This window comes from Artibeus jamaicensis, unplaced genomic scaffold, assembly GCF_021234435.1.
Source record: "Artibeus jamaicensis isolate MK-2021 breed Jamaican fruit bat unplaced genomic scaffold, CSHL_Jam_final scaffold_369, whole genome shotgun sequence".
NCBI lineage: Eukaryota > Metazoa > Chordata > Mammalia > Chiroptera > Phyllostomidae > Artibeus > Artibeus jamaicensis.
Window position 1 is genome coordinate 11,773,757 of NW_026522042.1, and position 17,954 is coordinate 11,791,710.

Here is a 17,954-nt window from a genome sequence, read left to right on the forward strand (position 1 = left end):
TCAGCTTTCGCTTTTCCCCACCAGGCGCCGCACCCGCAGCCCCAGCCCAAAATCACGGTGCAGGCTGGTGGTGGCCCTGCTCGGACCGATTTGATGGAAAGCAGGACAATTTCTTCCTCACTGGTCACTAAGATAGCCTTTGGAACAGAAATCATTCGAGGCCGTCACCTGAAACAGTGATTTTTAACCTTTTTCATCTCATGGCACACATAAAGTAATTACTAAAATTCTGTGGTTAGCGCCCCCCCCAAAAAAATATTTCTTGCTGATCTGACGAGAAAGAGGTATAATTTTGATTCTTTCACAATGAGTAGGTATTGTTGGCTGTTGTCAATTTTTGTTGTTGTTTGTTTGTTTAACAATGTAAAGGAAAAGGGGTCAGTGCCCCTGACTAAATGGTCAGGTGTTGCATGTACTGAAAATTCTAAATTTCTGAGACACATCCTTTGAAAATTGCTGATCTAAAACAATGTTGGATTAGGCTCACCTGTATTTCTGACACTTTTAGAGTCTTCCTGAGGCTTTCGGTAACTTAGCTAAGCATTCAGTGAAATCATGGAAACATCTGGAAACATTTTGCTTTACCTCAGCATTGTTAATTTTTAAAGCTATCCAGCAGACTGCCAGTTTAAATCTTTGATGTCTAGACTGGTAAAAGAGAATTGCTGTGTATGTATTTTTTAATGCTCCTTCAGGCAAATCAGTAACGAGCAGATTTTTATTAGACCAGGAAGCACGGGGCCAGGAGTCTGAAATTCACATTTTCACCCTGCCTGCCATCCCAGACTTTAAGCTAAAATAAAAACTCTTTACTCTCCAAATCCTGGACAACACAGCGCTAACCTCTGGCCATTTGAAACCTTCTGCAGACAAATCCTAACCTGTAGAGAGAACATCACAAAATTTATATCTGCTACGAACTCTGGCTGAACTCCCTGGCTTACGCGTGAGGAACAAGGATGCAGGTATGAGCAGAGAAGTCCTGTGACGTCCTCTTCAGCAGCAGCAGATGCTACTGCAATCATCAAAAATTTGGGGACATGCCACCACGCACTAAGTCATCCTGTCTCTCAGGATTCTCCAAGAGCAGGCGAGAGGTCACCAAAGTCATCCTCCCTTCTAGAGAGAAGAATGCAGAGGCCTGGCACTTCGGCAAAATTCAGGACACAGACTGTATTTCCCTGGGCCTTAGTGGTAGAGTGGATCAAGGAGAAGTGGAAATCTCATATCTCTCAGTCCTTCCATCATCAGTTCTCCTTCTCAGTCCTTCTGAGTCCTTCTTCCCAGACCTCCTTCTGTATCAAAAATGTGTATTGAGTGTTGGGATACTGAGTTCTGGAGTGTCTGATGATTCTCACCTCCTGGACTTCCGTATGTAGGACATCTCCGGATGACTGCCATGGCCCAGAACACGTGTGCCCCACTCAGAGAAGACATGGCCGCTGCTCTGCCACTGTGCTGAGCACCTGCTGCACCTGAGCTGGGCCACCCCAAGTTTCCCCGTCCGGGCCAGGGCCCTGGGCGTTGATCAGAGCCTCAGGAAGGGGGCCAACAGTGTTGTAGAGCAGGCAGGGTGGGGGGAGTCTTGCTGCCCTGACTACAGCAGCTTCTCCCCTCCTCCCAGCTCCTCTGTCCCCCGGGGCTGGTGTGAACTGTGTTCTGTCCAGGCTAGGTCTAGGTTTCTAGAACTCTAGATGACTGTTATCTCTGCCCCCCAACCCTTATTTTTTACTTCAGGCAACCCAGCCTTCTCACCTACTTACAGAAAACCTCTTCCACTTTGTTAACCCATCAATCTTTAGTCCACTCCACCACCCTTGAAACACAATCTGTCTGGCTTGCTGTTCATGCCAAGCACCTGCCCTGCAGTTCAGTCTGAAACTAATACAAAATCATATTGAATGTAAACTATAAACCACACTTGGAAAATGAAATTTAAAGTGGCAACAAAAAACAGAGAGAGACTTCACTGAGTTTTGTGTGATTCTTTAATGTTTTCATTGCAGCTTTGAAAGTCCCAAATTTCAAGGTTTGAAAGTAAAAATGTAAGTCAAGAATCTTAGTATTTCAATGAAACTCAAAAAAGTATGCATTGTCAATGTTGAAATACAGTGTTCAAGAGGACTTTTTACTCCTATATTTGTTTTTTAAGTGGCAACATTTTATAAATATAATAAAATCTGTAGTAGTAAAAATCTGGTTTGAAACTCTGCTCCTCCCCTTACTTTGTTCTGCTCAGTTGGGAGGGCTACTCGCTGGTCTTAGAGTTTGTATCCTTACATGCAAACCAATGAGGCTGTAATACTTACCTTAAAGATTTCTTTTGAGGATCAAATGAAATAGCAAGGGCAAGTACCTGGTACAGAGCAGATCTCAATAAATGTTAGTTCCCCTATTTGTGCTCACCCAAGAATAATAATTTTGCTTAAAATTATTATTAACTATCCTACTTAAATCACTTCTTAAGTGGGATAAATAGTTAATGGATGATTATATATAATTCTGGGTACCTCATCAATTATTAACATTGTCATTTATCTTTATCAGTAAGTTAACTTGCCCAAAGTTATGCTTCAAACAGTGATGCAGTTCATTAAAATCTTTTTTCTCCTTTTTTTTAATATAAATTTAACTAATAACTTTATCTGGATGTCAATTCACTCACATTCCCTACGGCCACTTGCTATATAAGTGATCAAAGAGTTGTTTATTCACTGCTCTCTAACAAAAATTGTAAATAGTATTTAGAAGAACTTATGCACCCCAATGTTCATAGCAGCACAATTTACAATAGCCAAGTGCTAGAAGCAACTTAGGTGCCCATCAGTAAATGAATGGATCAAAAAACTATGGTACATTTACACAATGGAATTCTATGCAGCAGAAAGAAAGAAGGAACTCCTACCCTTTGCAACAGCATGGATGGAACTGGAAAACATTATGCTAAGCAAAATAAGCCAGGCAGGGAAAGACAAATACCATATGATCTCACCTTTAACAGGAACCTGAACAGCAAAACAAACAAACAAGCAAAATATAACCAAAGACACTGAAATAGAGAACAGGCTGACAGTGACCAGAGGGGAGAGGGGAGGGAGTTTCAGAGAGAAAGGAGAAGGGTTTACAGGAACAAGTATAAAGGACACATGGACAAAAACTAGGGGAGATGGAAATGGGAGGGAGGTGGGGAGAACTGGGGGGTGGGCTGGGATGGGAGTAAAAGACAGAAAACTGTACTTGAACAACAATTAAAATAAAATTTAAAAATGAATAGTATTTAGAAAAAATGTTTTTACCAATTTTCCCTCAAAATTTTAAGTGAAATAATTATGGGATAAAAGGTACAAGTATGATGCTTATTTTAAATACAAAGAAGAAAATGTTAGAACTAACTTTAATCTTAATAAGCAAAGGAAAATTTGACATTGTTGTTTTGTTAATCAAACTGACTGCAGATGTTCCTTCTTGACCATCTCTGAGGTTCAGATTTGATGGGAATAAACTAGGACACCAGGAGAACCCTACATTTAGAGCTGTAATGTATACACTCAACATTTAAATACATTCAAATGCGACTGATTTAGTTTTTAATATTTTAAAGTGAGGTGCATGGATACAGCCAAATGTTCTGATTTTTATTTTTCTCATTTTGTTTTCTTTCTCACGAATGCAACATACCATCTACATTTAAATTCTCATACTCAAGACTGCACAATTTATGTCTATTTCCTTTACTGGTTTTGTAAGTCTAAGATCCTTCCATTTTTATACCATTTTTAGGACAACAAATCTATTAGAAACTTTCTAATAAATAAATGCAAAAGAAGTAAATTAGGATAGGTAGTTCCCAAAGGCACACAGGTGAGCTTTCATACAATGGTGGCCCTGCTCATTTCTAACAGTGAGTCTGGAGGAGCCTGGGTTTGCTTATTAAAGATATAATTGCCTTCCAGTTGCTCCCCCAAGATAGGGCTTCAGTTGCCCTCTTTACTGTCTGTGTTCAAATTCTCTTTAACAGGGTACTGATTCTACTCCCAAGATGCTGACATTATCACGTGGTCATGGAACTGCCTTGGGAACAGAGTAAATGAGAAGTCATTAAGTCTGACTCAGCAGCCCTCAGGCAAAGGTCAATTCAGTTGTTCTGCAACAACATTGAAAGCATAAATGGCTAGAATACGGATGCCAAAGCTATCCATTCATACTAAAAATAACATTAGATTGTTAACAGGAGACTGTAATGCAGACATTTGCCCCCCTAGAGAAGCAGAGTTACTACACTCAAACGTCCAGTCTATTGGTCAAGGATTATGTGCGGTAGAAGGTAGTCCCACAAAGCCATTTTATCGTCTTTTGTTTCATTAAGACTTTTCAATTAGATAGATAAGAATATATATATTTGTCTCTATATAGATCCATATAGAAATCAAAAGAGAAAGAGATTTATTAGAAGAAATGGTGACAAGTCCCAAGGTCTATAGGTAGCAACCCGGAGACCAGAAGAGCTGATGTGTCACTCCTGTCTGAAAGCCAAGAAGCTCGAGACCCAGGAAAACCCAATGCTTCAGCCTGAGCCCAGTGGACAGAAAAGACTAATATCCCACTTCCAGGGGTCGGGTAGGAGTTCTCTCCCACTCAGACTTTCTGTTCTATTCAGATCTTCAATGGATTAAATGAGGCCCAGTGAAAACAGGGAGGAGAATCTGTTACTCAGTCTAGACCAGAAGGCATATAAAATAAGCTGAAAGCATTTGGGGAATATATTCCATCTTAAAAGGCAGACCTTCAGGCAAATGTTCACGGGCTGGCATACCGGATAGCAATCCTTCGACAGAAGTCATGATCCAAGTGCCGTCAGCCGCACTGCCCCAATTCCCCTGGTCGTCAAGTGTTCTGGACTGCTGTTTATTAAAGTGTGACCAAAGGATTAATTGAATGAGATCCCCTGAGTGAATTAAAAATTCAGATGCTGGGACCTGACCCAAGACCTACTGAACCAGCTGGATCTCATACATATCTATGGCTTTTGAAAGTAAAAATAACTTATTTTTAAACCTATCCTTCAGAAAATGGCTTCGAGGAAACAGAGGCTTATCTGAAAGCTCCAAGCCGAACTCCCCTGATGGTTCAGTGTGGGAGGTGGCAAGAATCTCACTTGATAGTGAACCAAGAAGAGCATAAATCAGGGATTCAAAGATCTTTGCTCCATAAATTAAACCCTGAACATCTTTTCAGGAAGTGAGTTTCCTGTTAAAACAATTCATTGGGGCACATTTGCTTCTTGGCACCTACTGTATCAACAGAATCACCTGTTAATTTGTGATGTTCTTACCTCTAGTCTCTAAAGTTCTGAGAAAAAAATAAATAAAAAGAAAAGACCTATTATGTATTAAGCTCTTAAAATAGGCCACGATCTAATTTAGGTACAATCAAGACAGTATTGCTGATTTAATCTGCACAAAAGCCCAATGGAATGAGACATTATTAAATCTCGATGTATCTCAGAGATTCATTTTGCTCGTCCAAGGACATGCAGGTAGTACGTGCTAGAGACACACACTTCAGGCCCAATGTTCTGTATGTATTGTGTCTTGTTGTCCTCTGAGTTTGGAGGACAAGCTAGTTTGGGAAGTATTTATAGAGAGACTTGTTCAGAAAATATGATTATCTTCACGTAAAGAGAGCTTTTTGAATTGGTGAATGAATATACGTACTTCTGTATATTGGTGGAAGAAGTACTTGGGTGAATGCCTGTGAGAAGCCCTGTCCTAAACTGTTTGATTTGCTTTGTTATCACATAAAACCGAGACACTCTAAGAAAGTATAGCAAGAGCCCAATGGGACCACTTCCTTCAGGAAGTCCTGAAAAGTACAAATAACTCATTGAAACAATTGCATGTGAACTGATTTATACCTGCTGTTTTTCTCTAATTAGATCTGTACTCGAACTAAATGGAAGTCAGAAAGAAGGATTAGTCTTTGGCAAGATATGCCCTCGGGAGTAAAGTAGGCAGCAGGCGTTAAAAGGCAGTTTCTAGCTCCCAAAATGCAAGAAGTAAGAATGATGAATCATAGCTATAAGTCTTATAAAATGCAGGAAGTTCTATAACGTCTTATTTTATGAGAATTTGCTTTCCTCTAGCTATTTCTCCCCAATGGTTAGTAAGAAAACTTACAAAAGACCAAAGACCTGTGTACTTGTAAACCTGTGCGACAGCAGCTTCAGAGAAGTTCTAACCATGACAGCCCCGAATTTCTCTTCCAAGGGAATGTCTGATGATGCTTTGTTAGAAATGGATCCCCTTCTGGCTTCTGCCCAAAGAGCTCAGGGTGAACCCCGATCTGCACTCCTTCTACAAAAGGAGGGTGATTATGAACAAGCGCATTAGCAAAGCCTAAGACCTTTCTGCAGGTTACTACAAAGACCTCGAGTAAGGACCAACATGCTGTTGTACATCGGTGGGAGATGAGAATAGTGTAGGACCTCCTAAAGATCAGTGAAACTTGGAGTAAGAAACCTGGGCCAGAAAAAATCACACATACTACTTTCTTTTTTTTTTTGTAATAAAGATTTTATTTATTTATTTTTAGAGAGAGAGGAGGGTAGGGAGGGAGAAAAAGAGGTAGAGAAATATCACTGTGTTGTTGTCTCTTGCACAGCCCCCACTGAGGACCTGGCTTGCAACCCAGGCATGTGCCCCTGACTGGGAATCGAACCAGCAACTCTTTGGTTTGCAGGCCAGTGCTCAATCCACTAAGCCACACCAGATACTATTTTCTTAATGGTTAAGTGTCCTCACCAATTTCTCATTTGAGAAGGAATTGAAAATCAATATCAAATGACCACTATGTTGAATCTATGCTGAATATAATCACAAATCTACTAAAAAGATTTTTTTAAAACATACAAAGTTTTTATTTTTTGTCTTCTAAATGTCTTGAGTTGAAGCATTCTTCTGAGTGTTTTATAGATTAAATAACTAGCCTGCTTCTTATGCTTATATAAAAAAATTCGACGAGCAATAATCAAAGTGTTGCTTTGATGGGTTTCTTTCTTCCCTGATAGTCTGTGCTTTTTGTCATAGTAGGAAGAAAATTAAGAGCTGAAGAAAGTATGGCTTTCCCCCAAAATACCCCTGCCATCTATTCCAGGGTAGATAGAGCTAGAAAGAAAATCCCCAAAGATGGAATTGTTCAGGTCAGCATTAAAGTAGGTAGGAAAACAGACTGTGTTTCTAGGGTAAGATTTCTGGAAGGAAAATAAATTTCAGGCAGTTGTCCTGGGTCTTAAAAGTGGCCCTATAGATCTAACAATAGAATTGTCATCAGGGGTTCCAGACACGTTAAAGCCAACCAGATAAACACTGAAGGATTTTGAGGGAATTTGGGTAATCAAATATTTTTATACTTTTTACAGTGTTGAAATAAATGGAGTATTCATAGATTCTTAGAGAACAACATAGGTAGGTTCTCACCTACGAATTCTGGTCTTTCCTTAAATATCCCACTGACCAAAGTTGGGAGCAGACCAAGAATTTATTCACTAAGCAAATAGTAGGTGAGAAACCCATTACCTAGTTAACTCAGCTTCAGCCAAGTGTGCATCCTTCAGCCAGACAGTTGTGACCAGGAAAGAGAGGGTCACAATGTGTGAACTTGGCTTTGATCATAACCATGAATGGGGAGGGGACATTATTCTACATGCTGTTAAGAAGGCAGCTCCATATGTGCCAATATAGTACATTTAATGATTTTTTGGATGTCCACATGGTTAAATTTTCTATCATTGCTCTATTGCCTTGATAAACCTAGTGTCTCAGACCATGCAAATAATCTAGGAACTGCTATATCCATTTTTACCTCCTTAAAAAATAAGATGCCCAGTTCTTTTTTTTTTTTTCCCATCCCACCCCCCCCCCCCCGCCCGGTCTCCCCCCTCCATCCCATTCCCCCCACCCCAGTCCTCATCCCTGTGTCTTTCATACTTGTTCCTCAAAATCCCTCCCCCTTTTTCCCCTTAAATTCCCTTCCCTCTCCCCTCTGGTCGCTGCCCACTTGTTCTCTATTTCAGTGTCTTTATTTTTATTCTGTTTGCTTGTTTGTTTTATTCTTTAGCTTCCTGTCAAAGGTGAGATCATATGGTATTTGTCCTTCAATGCCTGGCCTATTTCACTCAGCATAATGCTTTCCAGTTCCATCCATGTTGTTGCAAAGGGTAGTAGCTCCTTCTTTCTCTCTGCTGCATAGAATTCCATTGTGTATATGTACCACAGTTTTTTGATCCATTCATTTACTGATGGGCACCTAGGTTGCTTCCAAATCTTGGCTATTGTAAATTGTGCTGCTATGAACATTGTGGTGCATAGGTTCTTTGAAACTGATGTTTTAGGATTCTTGGGGTATAATCCTAGCAGTGGAATTGCTGGGTCAAAAGGCAGGTCAATTTTTATTTTTCCAGTTCTTGATTCTACATACAATTTAGAGTTGCACACAAAAAAATGTGTGAATCACCAAATTAAGGGTAGATTCACCTTAAAGGAAATGGAGTCTATGGCCAATGCAGAATTGTGACTTAGGTTCATCACCAGTTAAATTTCAGGTCTGTGTTAGCTCTAGAAATCTAAGTGGAGTGGCATATGCAATAAGCTTCCTACTATATTTCAAAGATTGGGTCAAATATGGAAGTGAGGAATAAGTATCCTACACATTTGATGGTGGGAAAGGTTGATGTTTGAGATGCATCAAAGGGAATCACATGATAAAAATACATACAAAAAGGTGCCCTATAGAGTATATTATAAAAATATGCCTTATAGATTTGGTCTGTCTTTACCTTCTTCATGAAAACATGGGTTTATCTGTTATGTTCATTAATTCCTGCCACATAGCTAGCCCTTAATAAATGTCTGTTGAATTAAGTGAATGAATGCAAGAGTAGCTACAGTGTGGCAAATGTAGTAGAGTGGTACGTTACAATATAAAAGATGGCTTCCCCCGAAAAATTCCTTCATGAATATAAATTGAAAATATTTCTCAACCAGGGTGGAATGCTAAAGAACTAAATTGTGCTTCCAGGGCCTTTATGCTGCTGGGTCTCAGTGGAAATCTGAGCATCTCCACAGTACCTCTCTCTGGGAGTAACAACTAGAAGAACGCATTTCCAGAAGTACTTGTTGATTAGAATTCACTTAAAGTCAGAGGGTGAGGGGGTTTCATTTGGACAGAACAAGGGCATTCTTTGGGGGTACTCGTTTTTATTTTTTAGTGGTGAAAGTCCATGGTTTTTAGTATGCTTACACAGTTGTGTAACTATCACTGTACGTTTACAGTATTTCATCACTGCAGAAAGAAACTTGTGCACTCCAGCATTCCCTCCCAGTTCCCGCGTGCCTGGGTACAGTAATCTACTCACCATTTCTACGAGTTTACAGGGTACTTGTTTTGAAAACCTGGTGCTTAAATCTTCTGTTTATCGCTCTCGGAGAGTCTATTTGTTTTCACTATTCTTTTTCCTTGACCTCCCCATACACTTTGGTGGATATTTTCACACTTGAGACATTTTAATAATTTGCAAAAAGAATTAATGTTGTGAAACTGGCTGATCTGCTCGCGACTTTTTCATTAGCATGCTAGTTCTGTGGGGGTTATTTATGTGTTACATCCTGGGAGTTCTCGCTATATTTTGCTAGTTTATTAATTACTCATTCATTGTCAGGATTTGAATTAGCGAGTGTGGTTTTTTGTTTAATCTTGGTTTTTCCCCCTTTATATTTCTCTGTGCTTAATTCCAAATAGCAAAGGTGTCATAGTGCTTTATTTTCTTGGTTCTAATCCATTGACAACATAGCTATAAAAACTCATGAATTTTTTGTTCATGCTTGTGTTGGTGATGGTCAGTTTTTCATTATTTCATTATATGCCACAGTGAGTTGAAAAAGAGCTGGGGTTAGGAGCCCAGCTACTCACCCAGGCTCTGCAGTTTGCCAGCTCTGTGAGTTTAAACTAGTTACTCAAGCCCTCTGTGCTTTAGTTTCTTTCCCCATCCAGAGCATAGTAATACCCTTCTTTTAGGACTATTGTCAAATCAACTGAAGCCAAAGGCGAGTAGTGCCTTCCGGAATGCACAAACCACTTTATCAATCTGAAGTATTGCCAGATGTCCCTTCCATGAGGTTGCCCTGATCACTGGCTTAGGTGTATTGACCCAGAAATATTTGTTGTTCAGGACAGACAGAATCATAGTCAACCCCGTTGCATTTTTAAAAAATTATTGAGCACTTACTGTGTGCCTGATAGTTTTCAAATCGTTGAAAATATACTGGTCAGTGATACAGAGGAAGTCTTTACTCCTATGAGCTTGTATTTGAGTCAGTATAAGCTTATAGGGAAAGGATAATTTATGTAGAATAGGAAAAATGTATATGGGCATATTTATACTCATACTGCAGAAGTGATGATGTGCTGTTAATGTTGTAAATTATATATACAAGTATGTTTCTTTAAAATCTCCTGTTCTTATTGTGTGTGGGCATACCTTATAAAATACATGCACATTCAAAAGAAAACCAAGGTGATGTCTGGAGTGGAGGCAGGGCAGGGCTCAGGTCCTGAGTAGGGCCAAGCCACAGTAGGACTTCACCACTAACCACAGGAAAGCCACTCTCATCTCAGGGACAGCCACATTATCTCCAGACTGACCCCACCTCTTTTTTGGGGGGGTAGGGGGGTGAGAGAAAAGCATGTTGTCTCTGACCCAGGAAAGACCCTTTTCTCCACGGTCCTCATCCCCCAACTAAAGCAAACAGCTGTGTCATACCGTAAACACCTCCCTTGACCCTCAGTCCACCCTAGTGGCTGTGCAGGTGGCCCCAATGATTCACTTTGGGGTTACTCAATATTTTTGGTAGAAAGCAAAAGCTAGCTCATGCTTTGCCTTACAGCGTGGCATAGTGGCAGGGAACACACGGGTGGAAGGCTCAGTCCCACCTGTATATATCAGAATAGCTGTGTGAGTTTGGGCAAGAAACTTACTTCTTCTGTGCCTCAGTTTCTTCAACTGAAAAATGAATTAATAAAATTACTCATAATGTTTTTGTAAGAGCTAAATGAGATAATGCATGTAATGTACTGTCTGGTGCAGAATGATTACTCAGTCAATATTAGATAGTATATTTTTAACAGGGTAATTAATCTTAGATTTTCTACAACATAACAAAGAACCTGGTGCCTCTGAGTGAATGAATAAAGGTTTGTTGGGTAAATATAAACTCAGATTGAATCATTATTTTAACAGTAAGAAGCTATGTAATAGATGCAATATTTTGGACCCTGGTAACTATACCTCTAGATAACTCATTTAATTTTTCTGGGTGGTCATTTCTTTGCTCACCAATAGCACAATAGGGTTAGCTTAAATTTATTTCAAGTTCTACAAATAACCAGAGAAGAAAGAATTATGGACAAAAAAATTATCTGGGGACAAAACCTGAGCAAGAATCCAATAGCAAAGGCTTTAAGTTCATTCAGATGGGAGGACAGAGAAGAGTGGCTCCTGAGTCACATCAACTGACATGGCCCAGTGACCCAGACAGAAAAGGTGGTTTGGAAGGCTTCTAGGTCATGGGAACCGTGAAAGACAGAAAAATCAGCTCTATGTGTGAACTTCCTGCATGGTTGAATGGATGAAATGACAATTAATTTTAAAGTGCCTTTAAAAGATTTAATGGCTTTTGAAATGTGAGGCTATTTGAATAATGAGCAGATATGCTCCTTCAATAATAGGGTTTTTGGACCAAAAACAGTTGTGCTCATTCCATGAGCAGCATCCTGTGAGTTTTGGCTGATCTAAGATACGGCATGTACAGCCAGTCCTTCCTTGTCTACTGTAAGCTGGATACCCGAACTCACTTATTTTGCTTAAATAAAGCTTCTCCTCCTCTTCTTTTAAACAGGATTTACTACCTTTGCTGTTGTTACAGAATTTTTAAAAAATACACATTTTCAACGCAACCTAGTGTATGAATGTGCCTTTTCTGGAACCTATGGAATGACATGTTTTTGTTTGTCCTTTTATTTGTTTGTTTGTTTTACACTTCAAATAAATCTCCACAATGAGACACAGAGGAGTTGTGGAAGGACAATGAAGATAAATGCCACCAGACACTGAAAACATTTCACTAGATGAAAAGAATTTGATTGATATTTTGACAGTTGTGCAAGTCTAAATTATTCTATGTCCCATGTGCACTTTTGTGTCTTTTAAAATGGTTGAAAATGTTGTCAGCAGTGGCATTTGGTGTCAGTTGGGTTATACCCAAAGCAGATGAAATCTGCTGGTTTCACAGAGAAAATTTTCAGTGGCTAAGACCACATGTCCCCAGAAGCCCTGGGCGTGGATATCAGTAGGCGGTTATAATTAATTTTTCCAGATACTCAGACCTGGCTCTTGAAAATTGTCCAGGTATAGGAGGCCATGGCAGGAGATTTCCTCAAAATATGAGAGAGGGCTTCTCAAAACAAAGCAAAGTGAAGCAATCTTATTTTGTTAAACTGTCTATTATGGTGTTCCTTGACATTTTTCTAGCCCGTATCATTCTTTGGACTATCCTTTGCTGTCCCACATGGTCTCTTACGTCAGCCCAATGCACATGGGATCAGACTGCGCTTCCTTCTAAATGAAGACTGTACATGTAGGGAGGGAACCAAGAAAGGTGGAAGGTTTCCCAGCACTTCTAGGTTGCTTATGAAGAATAAATACATAAAAATAAATCAAAGGGTCATATGCTTTGGGTCCTGTCCCCAAGATCTGTGCAGATCACCAAGTGTCGAAGGCGGCGTGCGACGGGCGGTGCCTGGTGATAGCCCTCCTAGTGCTCACAGCCTTTCATTGTCTCCTCCACGTCACACTAGTCAGTCTGTGGGAGCAGGAGGCCATGACAGGGCTGGTGGGACACCCCTTCTGGGGTTAGATGGTCAGAGGCGGCATGGCTTGCATCTGCGTGGCTCACTCTCTTGTCCTCTGAGATATATGAGGTCTGTCTAGAAAGTATCCAGCCATGTTCTAGAGACATTTATTGGAAAAGGTGCCAGAAACATTGTACATAGGACACCTCAGTCCCCTTCAAAGTAGGCACCTTGGGACCTCATGCAGTTCTCCCAATTGTTATCAGCTGCCCCATTGTATTTTCCCGAATCTCATCCATGGTCTGAAATCTCTTCCCTTTCAAAGGTGATTTTAGTTTGGGGAAAAGCCAGAAGTCTCAGGGCACCAAATCAGGGCTGTAGGGGGGCTGAGTCACCTGAGTGATCTGATATTTCACCAAAAAACTCTGCATGCCTTCTGAATCATTGGAATAGTTTCCATGGAGGAATGTTGAAGCTTAATGCAAAATTTGATGCAGACTTCTTGCTCTACTTGCTCAGTCATTTTGAATGTATTGGCCACACAGGACGCATGCTCACTCAACAGCATCTAAAGACCCCACTGACTAGTACAGTGAGGTTGTCATTGTTCACGCATGCACATACCAGTCCGCTCTCTTTGACTTCCACTGTCATGCAAACAGTTCTCATTGTAATACCAATGGCTGGACTTTTTCCAGACAGACCTCGTGTCTCTGTCTAGGGGAGAAGTCAGAAGCCACGCAGTCAGCCACGCCATAGAGAGACTCCCAGAGACCCGAGACCTTTAACCAACAGCCACTTGAATTAACTTATAAAAGGACCTGAAGGCCAGTCAAGCCTTCAGAAGACAGCAGGCCACACCTCCAGTGCAGCCTCCTGGGAGACCTCTGAACCAGAATCATCCCCCCCCACCCCGCAGCCGCCAGTCCCGGGCCCAGAAACAGCTAGGTAACAAATGCCTCTAAGTTTGGAGGTAATTTCTTATGCAGCAATATACATCTAAGACAGTGTTCTGCAGACCAAAACAGCTCTGAAAATTAAGCAAATGTAGAGATCAGGGAGGCCTCAGATCTTGGGGAAAGGTAGCATGGAGAAAGCGTGGCCACCATGAAGGCATTTCAGAGAGAAAAGAACTTCGGCCTGCCTCTCACCTCCCGTCCTGTAGATCTCCTACCCAGGAAAGTCACTGGGGCTAGTTTCTTTTGAATCTTTCCAGCACATTCTGAGCATCTCCAGTGTTGATGGTGAACATCTTTGATGCACACAAATACTAGGAATTTCTTGTCGTGCAGGAGGAAAGCATGGAAACTTGTGAAAACTTTGCACCATGTTTTAACCCATGGTGCAAAGTAGCTTCATGTTACAATCCCAGTTTTGAACACCTAGTGCATGAACTTGCTTCCTCTTTGTTCTGCTTGTCTCTTTTTCCCAGACCCGTAGAACAGACTATCGAAAGCTGCATTTGGACTTGGGATTATCACAAAATCACTTGAGTAAAAACTATTCTAAGTCATCACTTCCATTCATGCCGCAGACTAGTTTCCATTAGTTCATGTTTTCTTCCTTTCTGGAAATATTTAGCTTTCAATAATTCACTGTGCATTTCGAAGGTGCTCAGCTGAGGGACCCCGAACGTGGAATTAGCAGCCCTGCAGAATAGTGAAATTTCCTCATTCTGTGTGAAACTCACACATCAATTGCTAGGGTTTTATTCTTCTTGGTCATGAGCTTCATAAGCTTCTGAGACTTTCCACACAGTCTGTTTATGAAGTTACATTTTTCTCCCTGGAAACTTATCTGTGCTATAAGACAGCATTTGGAATCATGTTGCCTACCTTCTGCTTTTTTTGTCTTAACTTAGGTTTTAAAAAATATAAAAGACTGTCTGAATTAACATTTGAGAATTTAATAAAAATTATTTCTGTGTCCAGTACACAAAAGAGTTCTTTATTTGCACGTGCTCACAAATTTTCTTTTCCCATACAATGTTTCCACATTTCTTTATCTCCACTTCTGTTTCATGTCTTCTTTGCAACCCCAGTTTACTATTTAGCCTACACTTCATTTTTAAGTTGGCTACACACGTTATTTTTTTTAATCCCAGACCACAACACATATTCACATAATTTAAAACACACACACAAATAATTAACATATTCTAGAAGTCATAAAATCCAAAGCAGTTATGTGGTTTTGTTTGCTTAGCAGAGTGTACTTGCTTTTATTTTTAAAAGGTTTGTTTTTGCCTCTAGCTGTGTGTTTCAGGACTTTTCCTTTGTTTTAACTAATTTTTAACATGTCTTCATGGAATATGCAATAAGTGATACCATTCCCAATCTGCCCTCATTTCTTCTGCAGTGGTAGAACAATAAGATTTTGCTCCTTTTAGATTTCTCCATCAGAATTAAATATCTTTATTTTTTGGTTCCTGGCCCCCACCTCATAAGGCCAACTATTAATAGTTTATTTACTGTGCATGATTTTCCAGTTTTTTATTGTTTTATTTTACCTGTGTTATCATTCATCAGGGTGTTGGATGACTCCTGTTTGCCTCCTGGAAACACACCTCTCAGTTGACAGGTGCTCAGGTAAGTGTGGTGCACCCACTGGGTACAAGGCACCGAGGCAGAGGGGCCCCGCAGAGGGAGTGGCACTGAGAATGGGGAAGCTGCCTCCCATATTCTTCATCACACACAGTATTTTCAGCGTCGCCCAGAGCCCTAAATAAACAAAGCCGTCATTTTGAAGATTCGTCACCACACTAAGGACAGTCTTTCTTTACTATCTCTTTTGTAATCAGCCCTGTGTGCACATGCTGTCAGGTGACAATTGCCTGATGTTTCAGAGAAGATTTCAATTCTGTTTTCTCAAATTCTTCCTCAGAAGTCCCTGTTCCGTGGCTACGACTTCACTCCCTGTCCCCAGCTAGGAACACGTGCAATGTTAGATCAGTACCAACCAGGCAATCGCTGTGGTTGGCACTGACAGAAAAACAGAATGTAAAACAAAAACACTGAGTTGTATTTGTGCATAGAATTAGTTGGAGTTCCTGGTGAAGAATTTCAGTTTCCGGATGGCACAATAGTCTCAGTTTTCATTTCTAGTTTTCTCTTGTGTATTCAATGAATATTGGGCAAAATAACACTGTGTCATTTGCAGGGTCTTAGGAATACAATGACAAACAAAACATGCAGGGTCCTATCTTTCCTGGAACTTAAAATCTGGTGTGTCACAGGAGAGAAAACAGGAAATTCCAATACTGTATTATTAATTTGTTTGTTTACCCATCAATTATTTGTGGAGTTCTTATACTGAGCTAGTGCCTAAAAAAGAAAAGTAAGACCCAAGGTTGCATTTTATGTACTTATATGAGGATGGTGGGGACCCCTACCCCACCACTTTGATTTTAATAGAATAGACTGATCTACAGAGATTTTTCAGAGGTGAATGCCATTGGTCAGTGAGGATGAGAGTGGAGTGGTTTGTGCATCTCTGTGGCACGCCCTTTGTTTCTATAACCTCAGCAGGGCCCACTCAGCACCTTAGATGTTATTCCAAGGTTCTTCCAGACTGTGAACTTAACCTTCATTTGGAAGTTTTTTTTTCTCCAAAACTTGGAATTGTTCCCCAAATAAATAAATCAAAATCCATGCAACTAAGAGACTTTAGGAGAGGAGGGTTCTGTTGGTCACCATATTAAAATCATCTGGGAACACTTGAAATTCCTATTGAGTCACAATCTCAATGCCTGGCACTCAGCAACGTGAACTTGGAACATGGACCCGGGACTAAAGTGTGGTAACTGCTGCCTCAGAGGGTCCCCAGTCTGTCTCAAACTGTCTCTTTGATTAGCCCTGAACAGCCAGGTCTTTCAAACTTGATTTTAAAGTCAAAGGGTTTCCATGGGGATTTTGAATAAAGCTGCCCTCTTAAACTAGTAAATCCCATGTATGATGCATGAGGTGACATCAGAAGAAATGAAGAGCTTGTTTATCAATGTGTGATCTGAGAAGAGTTCAACCATCCAAGGTAACTTGAATGCAATTCAGGTTGGCAAGACACATTATCTTTGCAATCAAAATTTTGAAACCTAATCAATTACATTGTAGCAGGTCTTGGAAAAGCTTGTTAATAGGCAACTCACTCCTTTGAAGTCTCTCCTCTTTCTCTCTGTCTCTCTCAACTTCCTGTTTTCTGAAAAATCAAAAACAAAAACCAAAACTTGACAATGTTACCCAGCAAAGCAGTTCAGCGGAGACAGAGAGAGAAGAGAGAATCCTCTGATCACTAAAGAAACCTTTTATTTTCTGAATTAGAGAGCCAACGGGCTCCACTATGAACTGGAGGAAGAATTCTCAAAACTATCTAAGACTATCTAAGTACTCAGTTTTCTGACTGTGATATGGATTCCCTGGAGAGGTCCAACAGAGAGAGCGCACTGGCGGGAAACCTGTGTATCCCGGTGCCCTTAGTACCTATTTTTCTCATCATAACTGCACATGTTGACTTGTTTGTAATTTTTTCTCTGTTGAGTCCAAAAGGTATTGATTGAGCTCCCTTGCTTCCACAACTCTCGAATTGTGGTATCTAAATAGTTTCTTGACCGCCACTTTAAGAGCGAAGACTTTGTGAGACCCAGCCAAATGGACAGCTGGAGCCCTTCCATAACATTTCGGGGTTGTTTCTCAGCAACTGTAAAGTGTAGTATAGACTTTTTAGGGATTTTAGGAGTCAGGATTGTACTTTAAAAAGAAGGAAACAGGCTTAAAAAGGTTAAGTGACAAGCCGAGGACACAGGGCAAGGACATAAATGAATAGGAACACACAACTTTTACTGTTGACACTATTATAGATGTCCTCCATTCCCACCCCTTTGTCCCCCCCCCCCCCACTGATCCCCACACCCCTCTCCTCAATCAGCCAAAGGGACACACAGCCTTTGACTCTGAAGGTGGCATTGCATCTCTCACAAACGAGCTTGCCATAGTGACTCTGTTTTCATCCGTTTACATGCCTGCTGGGCTTTTCTTGTGAGAAGGCAAATCTGTCCA